We start from the raw sequence: 10,365 nt of genomic DNA, 5'->3' as shown, positions 1-10,365 counted from the left end.
GGAAGCTTGGGAGCACACCTGCCCATGAGAGGAATCTGCGTTGGGTGGAAGTGGCTGGGCCTTGCCTCACTCCCTGTTCAGTCATTGGCAGGAGACTGCTGCGAGAACAGGCTCTTGGCTACCACTGCCCAACTCAGTCATTGGCTAGGGGCCACCGCACAACTAGCAGTGCTCATGTGTGAAATGTGCCGGAAAGCTGAAGCAGACCCTGAAGGACTAACAGCTGGAGGCCAGGGGCAAACCACACTCCTCACAGCTGGGCAGCGAGTGCTTTCTTGAAGGAGGATGTGAGCGGCACATCTTTGTGTCTGTCACATTATGAATACCACACTGCTCCTTAGTCGTAATTAAAGAAATGTAAAAGAGCCAGATTTTTATATGGAAATGCAATCTACAAATTAACATTGAAATCTGTCCTTTTTTCCCTCGACACAGAGCTACATGAAGTAGCCAAACCCACCTAACTATGGTCTCTTAGACTCACCTAATGAAAGACCACAGCCTAGGAATAGCAGTAGACACTCAAAATCAGACACTTTATCCTTATTATTTATAACCTTCACAAAGACCTTGCAAGAAGGGTATTACGCTTCCACTTTTTAGTTATGGAATTCATAGTTCACATTGTTTGGGAGATTTTTTTTTCCCCTAGCCTTATGACCGATAAGTGGCAAAGCCAAGATGTTATATATTTGTATTAGTGTAAAGGCACTTTGCATTATACCAGAGTGGATGATATGAAAAAGGAATTTTCACTTTTCCTTTTTGTAAGGAATTTTCATTTCCTTACAAAAAGGATATGAGTGTCCAACCCGTATTTTGTCAAAATAATTCAATTCTTAGGTACTTTGATCCAGATTCCAGGATGTTTGATATAGTCTTTGTTGTATTAAAATAAAATATTATGGCTTTTGGCATACATTCAACAGGGTAGAGTTAACTTTTGCCTGGATTCTTTGTAATGCTTGGGTAATTGTAGCCTATACATGTATATATATTAACTTACACATTTGCTGAGAGTTATGACTCCTTTTCATAAGACCTTGGGGTTTACAGATTCCCTTTTCATTTCTAGCTTTATGCATAGTTTACCTAATCTATTTTTTAAATAAAATAACATCATGGTCAAAATATAAAGTTCAATGACTATGACATCAACTATTAAAAATTTATAAAAAGTCATCCTCCCACTTGTACCTTTTTCAGTGCTTTATACACAAGAATATGTGGTAAGCATCTCAGTAATACTACTCTAATTTTTAACTGATGAAGTTTGTTTCCATCTTTTATTTAGAAGTCATTGGAATCAGCTGCATAATCAAACATTGACTTCTAAGGCTGGAAAAGTGGCATTACATCTTGTTCAGACACATACTGATGGGTAAATTCAGCATCAGGGCACGTCATCAACTCACTTAATTTATTCACATTTCATAAGAAGTACCATCTGATCAGGTTAAAAAATTTGGTTTATTAAAGTCATCAAGTAAACAAGTTGGAAGAAGTAGGCGATTTAATCATTTAAAAGAATATTTTTTTTTTCATTTGTTTTAGAGACAGAGTCTATGTTGCCCAGGCTGGGCCCAAACTCTTGGGCTCAAGCAATCCTCCCACCTCAACCTCCCAAGTAGGAGGGACCACAAGTGCATGCCACTGCACCCAGCTTCAAGGGCAAATTCTTTTGAAGAGCTTTAACAAGTTACTTTGCTAGTGCTGCCACTAAACAGCTACCTTTTTTTATTAAGATGGTGAGACTATCACATACATATTTATTTTAATTTCACCTTGGGAAGCACTGATTTCTATAACACTACTTGTCCCTGAAATAATTTCCAAAAACCACTACAATGGGTGTGTGTGTGTGTGTGTGTGTGTGTGTAGACAATCCAGTATGCTGTTATTATGTTGATTTTCCCTCATCCTTGGAGCCACTGAGAACTAGAGCTAAGGCCTGTGATATGGTCTCTTGGTGCACTGACTATAGCTAAGGTACTGTCACCTCTTTGGTAGGTTATATAGTGGTCCCAATAAGACAAGGTATTCCTGGTACCTGTGAATGTGACCTTATTTGGAAATAAGCTCTGTGCAGATGTTATTAAGAATCTTAAGATGAGATCACCCTGGTTTTAGGGTGGGCCCAAAATCCAGTGTCTGGTTTTCGGGTGGGCCCAAAATCCAGTGTCTGGTTTTCTTGTAAGAGAAATGAGAGAAGGATTTGAGACTCAGAGAAACACAGGGGAAGGCCACATGATGATGGAGGTAGAAATTGCAGCAACGTGTCTACAAACCAAGGAATGGCAAAGATGGCCAACAGCCACCCAGGAACCATGAGAGAGGCATGGAGGGTATTCTCCCTCAGAGTCTCCACAACCCTGACAACACCTTGATTTTTGACTTGTGGCCTCCAGAACTGTGAGAAAATAAATTTCTGTTGCTTTAAGTTCCCATGTTTGTGAGAACTTGCTACAGCAGCCTGGGAAATGAGTCCACCTGCTCACTCCAGTGCTTTATTCTGAGTTCAGTACACCAGGCCAGGGAGCTCATCAGTTCTGAGGGCCAACATTTACTTGTGAAGCCATCCTCCCATTTGGGTATCTCACCTCCACATACTTCCTATATTTTTCTACCATAAATATAGGAAGTGGAAAATTAAGATGCCTTTTCTCCAGAGGGCGGCAGTTAGAGAGCTCCCTTTAGAAAGAGAGTTTAAGTGTGTATTTAACATTGCTTTCTGATATGTTTTTATTTAGCCATTCATTCATTCACTCATAGTAAACAACTAAATTTCACTAATGCAGTCTGTGATGTTCAGATTGTAAACAGTCACAAAGACATAGAAATAAACCAGCATGGAGATTACTGAAAGTGAGAATCCTCTTGTGTCTCATTTCTTGGACTTTGGGGGCTACCTCAAGTTCCAGTATCCCATGAATGTCCAGGTGCTGCCACAGAAATGGCAGTGAAACCAGAGTTACCTCATCAAAGATAACCTTTCTGACAGGGTCCTGTGTACTGTGATGTGGCCTGTCTGCCATTTAGGCTGTACCCTGACAAACAGTTTTAACTAAAATGACTGAGAAAATGCAAGTGGTTGGGCTGGATCTGCTAGAAAACAAAAACAAGGGTACTTCCTGAATATTAAAATATAAGTTTTATAGTAGTTTCAGGTTCTTTCTAGGAAATGCTTGAGGAGCTACAGGGTAAAGACTGACAGACAACCAGGAATTGGGGAATTCTATAATGTTAGGATGAACATCATCAGCATCTGTGCAACCTGTGGGCTCTGATCCACAACTACATGAGGGGTAGTCATTAAAAAATAAAAAGCCTAGAAATTTGTCATGATCTGGGGGGATTTGAAAGGAAGAGAATGCTGACTTCCAGCGTGAATGTGTTTTCAGGTGATCCTGTGACCTTAGGAGCATACAGCAATGTTGAAAATTGCTAACAGCGCTCCAGTTTCCAGAAACACACACCCCATTGGTGAAGGGAAGTTTGCAACCTGTGATGAAGTGTTGGTACAAGAACAAATTCTCCATGGGTTTTCTTTAGGTCTACCTTTGTCAGATAGCAAAGGTCTCCCTCGATGCCCTTGTCTCCACCCAAGGTAACTGAATCTCTTACCCTCTGTCCAGGGAGCTTTCAAGTGTCCAGCATACCTGGAAAGCACTGTATCCACTCATTTGATGTCCAGACTCAAATGAGTCTGCTGTGGAAGAGGAGGGCTCATTTCTCTCCAGGACAGCCATGGCTCAGAGATAGCACCTTCATTCTGCTCTCTGGGGAGATGGTTCACTATTTCCTTCCCTGTCCATGACCTTAAACTGTCCTTTTCTAACAAAGTTGCTACTTGGCTTGCTTTTGCTACTTCCTCTAGGCCCTATCTTTTCTAGATTCTTCATGGGAAAAATCAACCTGTAGTTTTGCTTTTTACGAATGTTGCAATAACTATCAACTTCCACTCCCGCCTGCTCCCCAGTCTGTTTTGTGTAGGTCTGAGTTTCTGGCCTAGGTGGAGTAAGGCTCTGGTGAAGTCCTTTCTCTTGGAGAGTAGGCCTTTCTGATGGAGAATGCTCATGGTGTATTCAAAATAATTACTTTTCTCCTCCCCTTGCCAGAGCTATGAGGAGATATTTGTTGGCTCTTTCCTGTGTATATTTCCCCTGGTAGGGCTTGTGGAGATTGACCTAAGAAAGCATGAAGGTCTTCTTAATCCCCCAGGAGTTTCTCACTGTCATCCTAGTCCACACTAACATTTCCAGCCATTTGTCAAAATTACCACGCAGGTGTTCCTGCCAGTTTCTGGCTCCAACAGCTTCCACTTCAGATAAGCAGATCTCGGCTGTGATCTCTATATTCTCCTGGGTCTCCAGATTTCAGGGTGGTCCTTTGCCCTGGGACCTCAGTTCTCTGAACAGTTCAAGAACAGTTGTTGATTTTCAGTTTGTTCTACTGTTTTCTTGTTTTAGGGATGGGAGTGATGACTTTCAAGCTTTACATGTTAGCGCTGAATCAAAAGTCTCCTTATAGCCTATTTTGGACACAACAGCCTGAGAAATTCCTGTAATATACAAGACAGATCATGTTGCTCTTCTGCTTACAGCCTATTCTGGAGTAAAAGCCAAAGCCCTTCTATTGGCGCACAAGGCCTCCTCAATCAGCCCACTCTCTGTTCTACTTATTGGCCTCTTCTGCTCTAACTCTCCCTCCACTTTCTCTGATCCAGTCACATTGGCTTCCTGGATGTTCCTTAAATACACTGGCAAGCATCTACCACAAGGCCTTTGCACTTACCTAGAACAATTCTTGTCCACATGTCCAGTTGTCTCTGCACAAAAGTCACAGATACCTAGTGAGGCCTTCCCTAACCACCCCTGTTTAAAACAACTCCACAGTTCACTCCCATCCCCTCATTTTCTCACCCTTTCTCATCTTTATTTGTTTCCATAGCACTTTTCACCACATGACCTACTTCATGCAGTATTTTTCTTTTCTTTTCTTTTTCGTTTGTCTGTTTTTGGGACAGGGTCTCACTCTGTTGCCCAGGCTGGAGTGCAGTAGTATGATCTTGGCTCACTGCAACCTCGTCTCTCCCGGGCTCAAGTGATCCTCCCGCCCCAGCCCTCCAAGTGGCTGGGAGTACAGGCACAGGCCACCACACCCGGCTAATTTTTGTATTTTTTGTAGAGACAGGGTTTCACAAGGTTGCCCAGGCTGGTCTCAAACTCCTGAGCTCAAGTGATCTATCCACCTCCACCTCCCAAAGTGCTGGGATTACAGGTGTGAGCCACTGTGCCCCGCCTTTATACAGTATTTTTCTAATTTTTAAGTCTATTATCTCTCTTTCTCACTAGCTGGTAAACTCCATGGGAGCAAGGATATTTGTTTGTTTTGTTCCTTGCTATATATCAGTGCTATAAAGAAATTACAAATTCATGATGATCAATGGCCATTAAAATTATTTAGTGAATGGGATATTAGTATAATACCAAAGATGACTTTCTGGTTGCAAAGGGAGAAACACTACTATTAAATAGAGGAATCTAGTGGTTAATTTAGTATCATTAATGGCAGGTCAACCAGGTAATATGTCTTTTCTTAAGTGATGCAACATGAAGTTGACAATATCACATGAAATATTATCTTGCCAAATATGCTTAACTTGAATCCATAGAGCCTTTAGATATAACTCTCAGTTTACAAAGTAAAGAATAAGTTAAAATTCACCACAAGGAAGCCACCAGACAAAATCAGAAGGTGGCACATCTTGTAAAATTGTTCAAAGTCATGATAAATGGTCTGTTCTAGATGAGAAGAGACATAAGGGATAAGGGAGCTGGATGCAATGTGTGTGTTCTTGGATTGGCTATGATTTGTGCCAATGAGTTTTAAAGGAGGTATTAGAATCCATAGGGGAGAATCTAAGTTCTGATATTAGGTGAGATGAACATTTTCTGAAATAAAATTGGTATACATGAATTGCAAAAAGTAGCTTTCAAAAGAATATGTATAAATATGTACAATTACAACATGTCAGTTATAAAAGAATATGCAGAATGTGATCTCATTTAGGTAAAAAATGCAAACCATGCTTCTCTGTTTAGTAAAATATTTTAAAAGAGTATGTATAGTCTAATATGAAAGAAAAATATATTCATACATTTTTTGTATTTTGTCTTAATATAATTTATTTTTATTAAGTCTGGTACTTAGCTCATAGATTTTTTTGAATTTTTGTTTCTAGATGAGTGGAGAGAAAATGGCTCTATCTAATTGGCCCTTACACAGAGACCAGCCCGCTTCATAGTTCAAGATATAAACCTGCCACACATATGAATGTAAACAGCTGTAGATACAGAGTATTTTACAATTGCACGCTTTCAAGTTATTAAAATTTCTGGATTTGTTTAATTTACTCAAATTTACCTCATTCCAATTAATAGTGAATTTTAAAAAATCATATCAAATCCAGCCCCACTTGTTCGTAGTATAAGGATTTCAAAAAGTCTGAAAATTTCTCCTTTAATCTGTTTTGTTTGTTTTGTTTTTGAAGGGAGGATCTGGACATTTTATTACTGATAGATTAAAAACACAATACAATTTTTGGTGTATTTAGACTGTTCACATTTAAGTAATTATTCATATAGTTGGATTAATATTTACCATACTTGGAACTGTTTTCTATTCATAGCCCTTGTTCTTTACTTCATTTTCTTCTCTTCTTCTCCCCTCTCTAGTTTTAAATGAGTATTTAATATTGTTCTTTTTTCTCTCCTGTCTTTGCATATAAATTACACTTCGTTTAACTTTTTTAGTGGTTGCCCTAGAGTTTGCAATATACATTTACAATTCTTTCAAGTCCACTTTCAAATTCTTTGATGCTATACTGCTTCACAGGTAGTTCAAGTATCCTGTAACAGAGTATTCCCAGTTCTTCCCTTTAATCCCTTATAACATTTCTGTCATTCATTTTACTTACACATAAATTATAATGACTGAATAGATTGTTATTATTGATATATTTTTAAATGAAATGACTGTATAGAAAGTTAAAATACCAATGATTTGATCTAGAGTTTTAGACTCTTTAAATGTTTTTCTTTCCTTCTTATCTTCCTTGTTTTCTCTCTCCCTCCTATGCTCTTCATCTTCTCTTTTTTTCATCACCCGCTAATACCATATTTGTTTCTGATTATTTCTTTTAAGAAAAATGTTTAAGGGCTTTCTCTAACAGAACTCTCCATGATTTCATTCTTATCTGTCCCTCTTTGAAGAGAAGCAAACAAGATTTTGCTGTTTTTTATATGCATGATTTTATACATATATATATACAAACTAAATGTTTCATTGTTCAGTAAAACATAAATTTCCATATTGTTTCTATAAACATGTCATATTTTTAAATGTTTTTGAATTAGATATATATATCATAGTGTACTAATGTTTTTGCAACTTTCTTTTTTTGTCAACATTATGTTTTTGAAATTTATCCCTGTTGCTACAAGTAGATATAGTTTTCTCATTTAAACGGCTGTTCCATGTTTCATTTTATGCATACGATATAAAAATGTATCCTTTCTTTTATTTAAGTATATTTGGCTTCCCATGGTTCTGTTTGTATAAACAAAACACTTCTTATTTCTCCTTGCATGCGTGTCAGAGGGTTTCTCTAAGCCACGCACATAGGACTGGAATTATAAGGTGTTAGGTATGTACATCTTCAGCTTTACTAGACCTTGTCAAGTTGTGCTCCAAAGTAGTTGTTCCAATTCCATCAGCAATAAATGAGCATTCCTGTTGCATCACATCTGGCCAACACTAGCTGTTTTCAGACTTTTAAAACTTGTCACTTTGATAAATGTGAGATCATATCACATTGTTTTAATTTGTTTCCCTTTTTACTAGTAAGGTTAAAAAATCTTTTCACATATTAAGTAACCAATAGATTTCCTGTTCTGTGAATTGTTCATTTTTTTCTATCAAATAATAGTTTTCTATGCATACTTTATATGTTCTGAATGCCAATTTTTTGTTAGCTATATGTATTGCAAATGTTTTATCCCAGTCTGTGACTTGTTTTTTTAATTTGTGCTGTGTTTGGTTGCATAAAAGCCTTCATTTTAATTTAGTGAATTTATGAATCTTTCATGTGTCATTTGTGATTTTGGGTTTTATTTAAGGATTCCTTCCATAGTGCAACATTGTTTAGTTTCCTGTACTTTCTTTTAAAGTATGTAAAGTTTTGCCTTTCATATTTAGGTTAGTTTTCTTGGAATATTTTTAATGTGTGTATAGTATACAATAGGGAGTCAAACATTTTTATATGGGTATCTTATTTTCCAGGTACCAGTGACTTATTGGCCCATCCTTTCTCCATTAATTTATTACACTTCTGTCATATATCAGATATTAGTACATGTGGTCATGCTCCAGTTCCACTGATCTGTCTACCTTTGAGTTACCATCACACTCTCATTACTCTGAATTATAAATGGAATCAGCTTTTTGTATTCCGCTGTCTAATTAGTTATTACTGCCACATAGACAGTTACCAGTTTTACTATGATGATCTTGAATTTGCCAATCTTGCTGAACTCTTTCATTAATGGTTTTATTATTGACTTGTGTCGAAGAGGCCTAGATCTTACTCTCAACCTTATTACTAACTAGTTGTATGATCTTAGGAAAGTTACTAGTGTCACTAAACTTCAGTGTTCTCTTTAAAGCTTTTTAAAGATTTAAAAAGGTCATAACATCTAACTCACGAGGTGGCGTTGTTGTGGAAGTTAAATAAGAAAGTGAATGTAGACAGCCTAGCACAAAGCAGAGATCCCCAAAAGTCTAGTTCCTTTAAAATATTTTGTTTCTCTAAAATTGTCTGATTCAATTATATATACTATATATATATAATATATATACACACACATACCCACGTATATATAAGACCTTTCTTGCCATCCAAAGGCCCAGGTTACACCAAGGCATTTCTTTAGCTATGAAGTCACGAGTTCATTTGTTTTTTGTTGTTGGATAAGAATATACTACCCCTTTTATTAAATAAATCCAAAATATTAGGCTGGATACTATTCTGGGGAGATAACCACTTGGAGATCACAAAATTATCTCCTGGTTTCAGGTAATATAGATGCGCTTTACATGATTCATTATAGATATTAAAGATGTCAGAGGAAAAAACGGCCATTACAATTATGTGACTTTATTTTCCAAAAGAGCCATATCTGTCATCAGTTATGGGAGCTGACCAAATGTGCATGATGACAGACAGACAGCTGGTTCTCATTCATATTAACTTCCTCTCAAGCAATAGGAATGTTACGGCAATCTGGCCTTATATTATGCTGATTCCAATGTAATTACATTTGTTATTTCCAGGCGATGCAGTAAATCAAGCTGTGGCAAGTAGGTGGATATTTCACAGAAGTAATTTTGGAGACCATTAAATACGATCGTGTGTTCTGTTGCTCTCTCTTCTGCCACAAGACAAATAATGTCCAGTCCAGGCATGGAGGAGGGGACAGAGTGGGAAGCAAAGCTGTTTACTTTAAAAGATAGAAAAAATGTGTTTTTCTACATGTAGATGTGAAATTTATAAGAAACAAAGGAGCCCAGTTAAGGCACGTGGGGTCAAAGTAATGGACAAACTGCTCCTGTGCAAGAGATTTGCTATCTCTCTGTTCCTGGGCCCCAGACTGCCAAGCCCAGCTGCTTCCCAGGCAGTTGTGTACCTCCCCCAAACACACCTGCTGTCCCAGCACTTTACTCTGTTGAGGGATAGGCTGGTCATGAATTAATGTCTACAGAACAGGGGTGAATGACCCTTCTGATTTCATTACAGCTAGAAACTCTGTAGTGCTTACTCTCATTCACATAAAGGCCAAAAGCTTTTAGAATCCTTTAATAAACCAATTGCCTAAAGGCTAAATTCAGAAAGGAATCTAATATTGACGCTAAATGATCATTTTGTTGTCTAACAGTCTCTGTTCAAAATGGACATAATTCTTTTAGTCTGTGATCTGACCTCCCATTAATACCAGCTTCCCAAAGTGTTATCACTATGCAAGAAGAAAGAAAGCCAAAATGAATTTGACTTTAAAGGGCATCCTTGCCTTAAACAGATTTATCTAAGAATAAAATTAAGACCATGGACTATAATATTTTTTTCCTAGACAGCAGAGATTTAGTTATCAACTGCTCAATGCAACTTAAATAATTGAGGAATAAAAAAATCTGGAATAGTTTAGGGGAAAACTGCCTAGAGGCGCTAGGAAAAGATGACCTCTGGAAGACCTTCTCAGCTCTGTGCGCAACTTCTTGAGCGAGCACACAAAATGAATCCATGTGTTC

The sequence above is a fragment of the Pan troglodytes genome, chromosome 13, assembly GCF_028858775.2.
Source record: "Pan troglodytes isolate AG18354 chromosome 13, NHGRI_mPanTro3-v2.0_pri, whole genome shotgun sequence".
In the NCBI taxonomy this organism is placed as follows: domain Eukaryota; kingdom Metazoa; phylum Chordata; class Mammalia; order Primates; family Hominidae; genus Pan; species Pan troglodytes.
The sequence above is the reverse complement of the archived record's forward strand: the minus strand, read 5'-3'. Positions refer to the sequence as shown.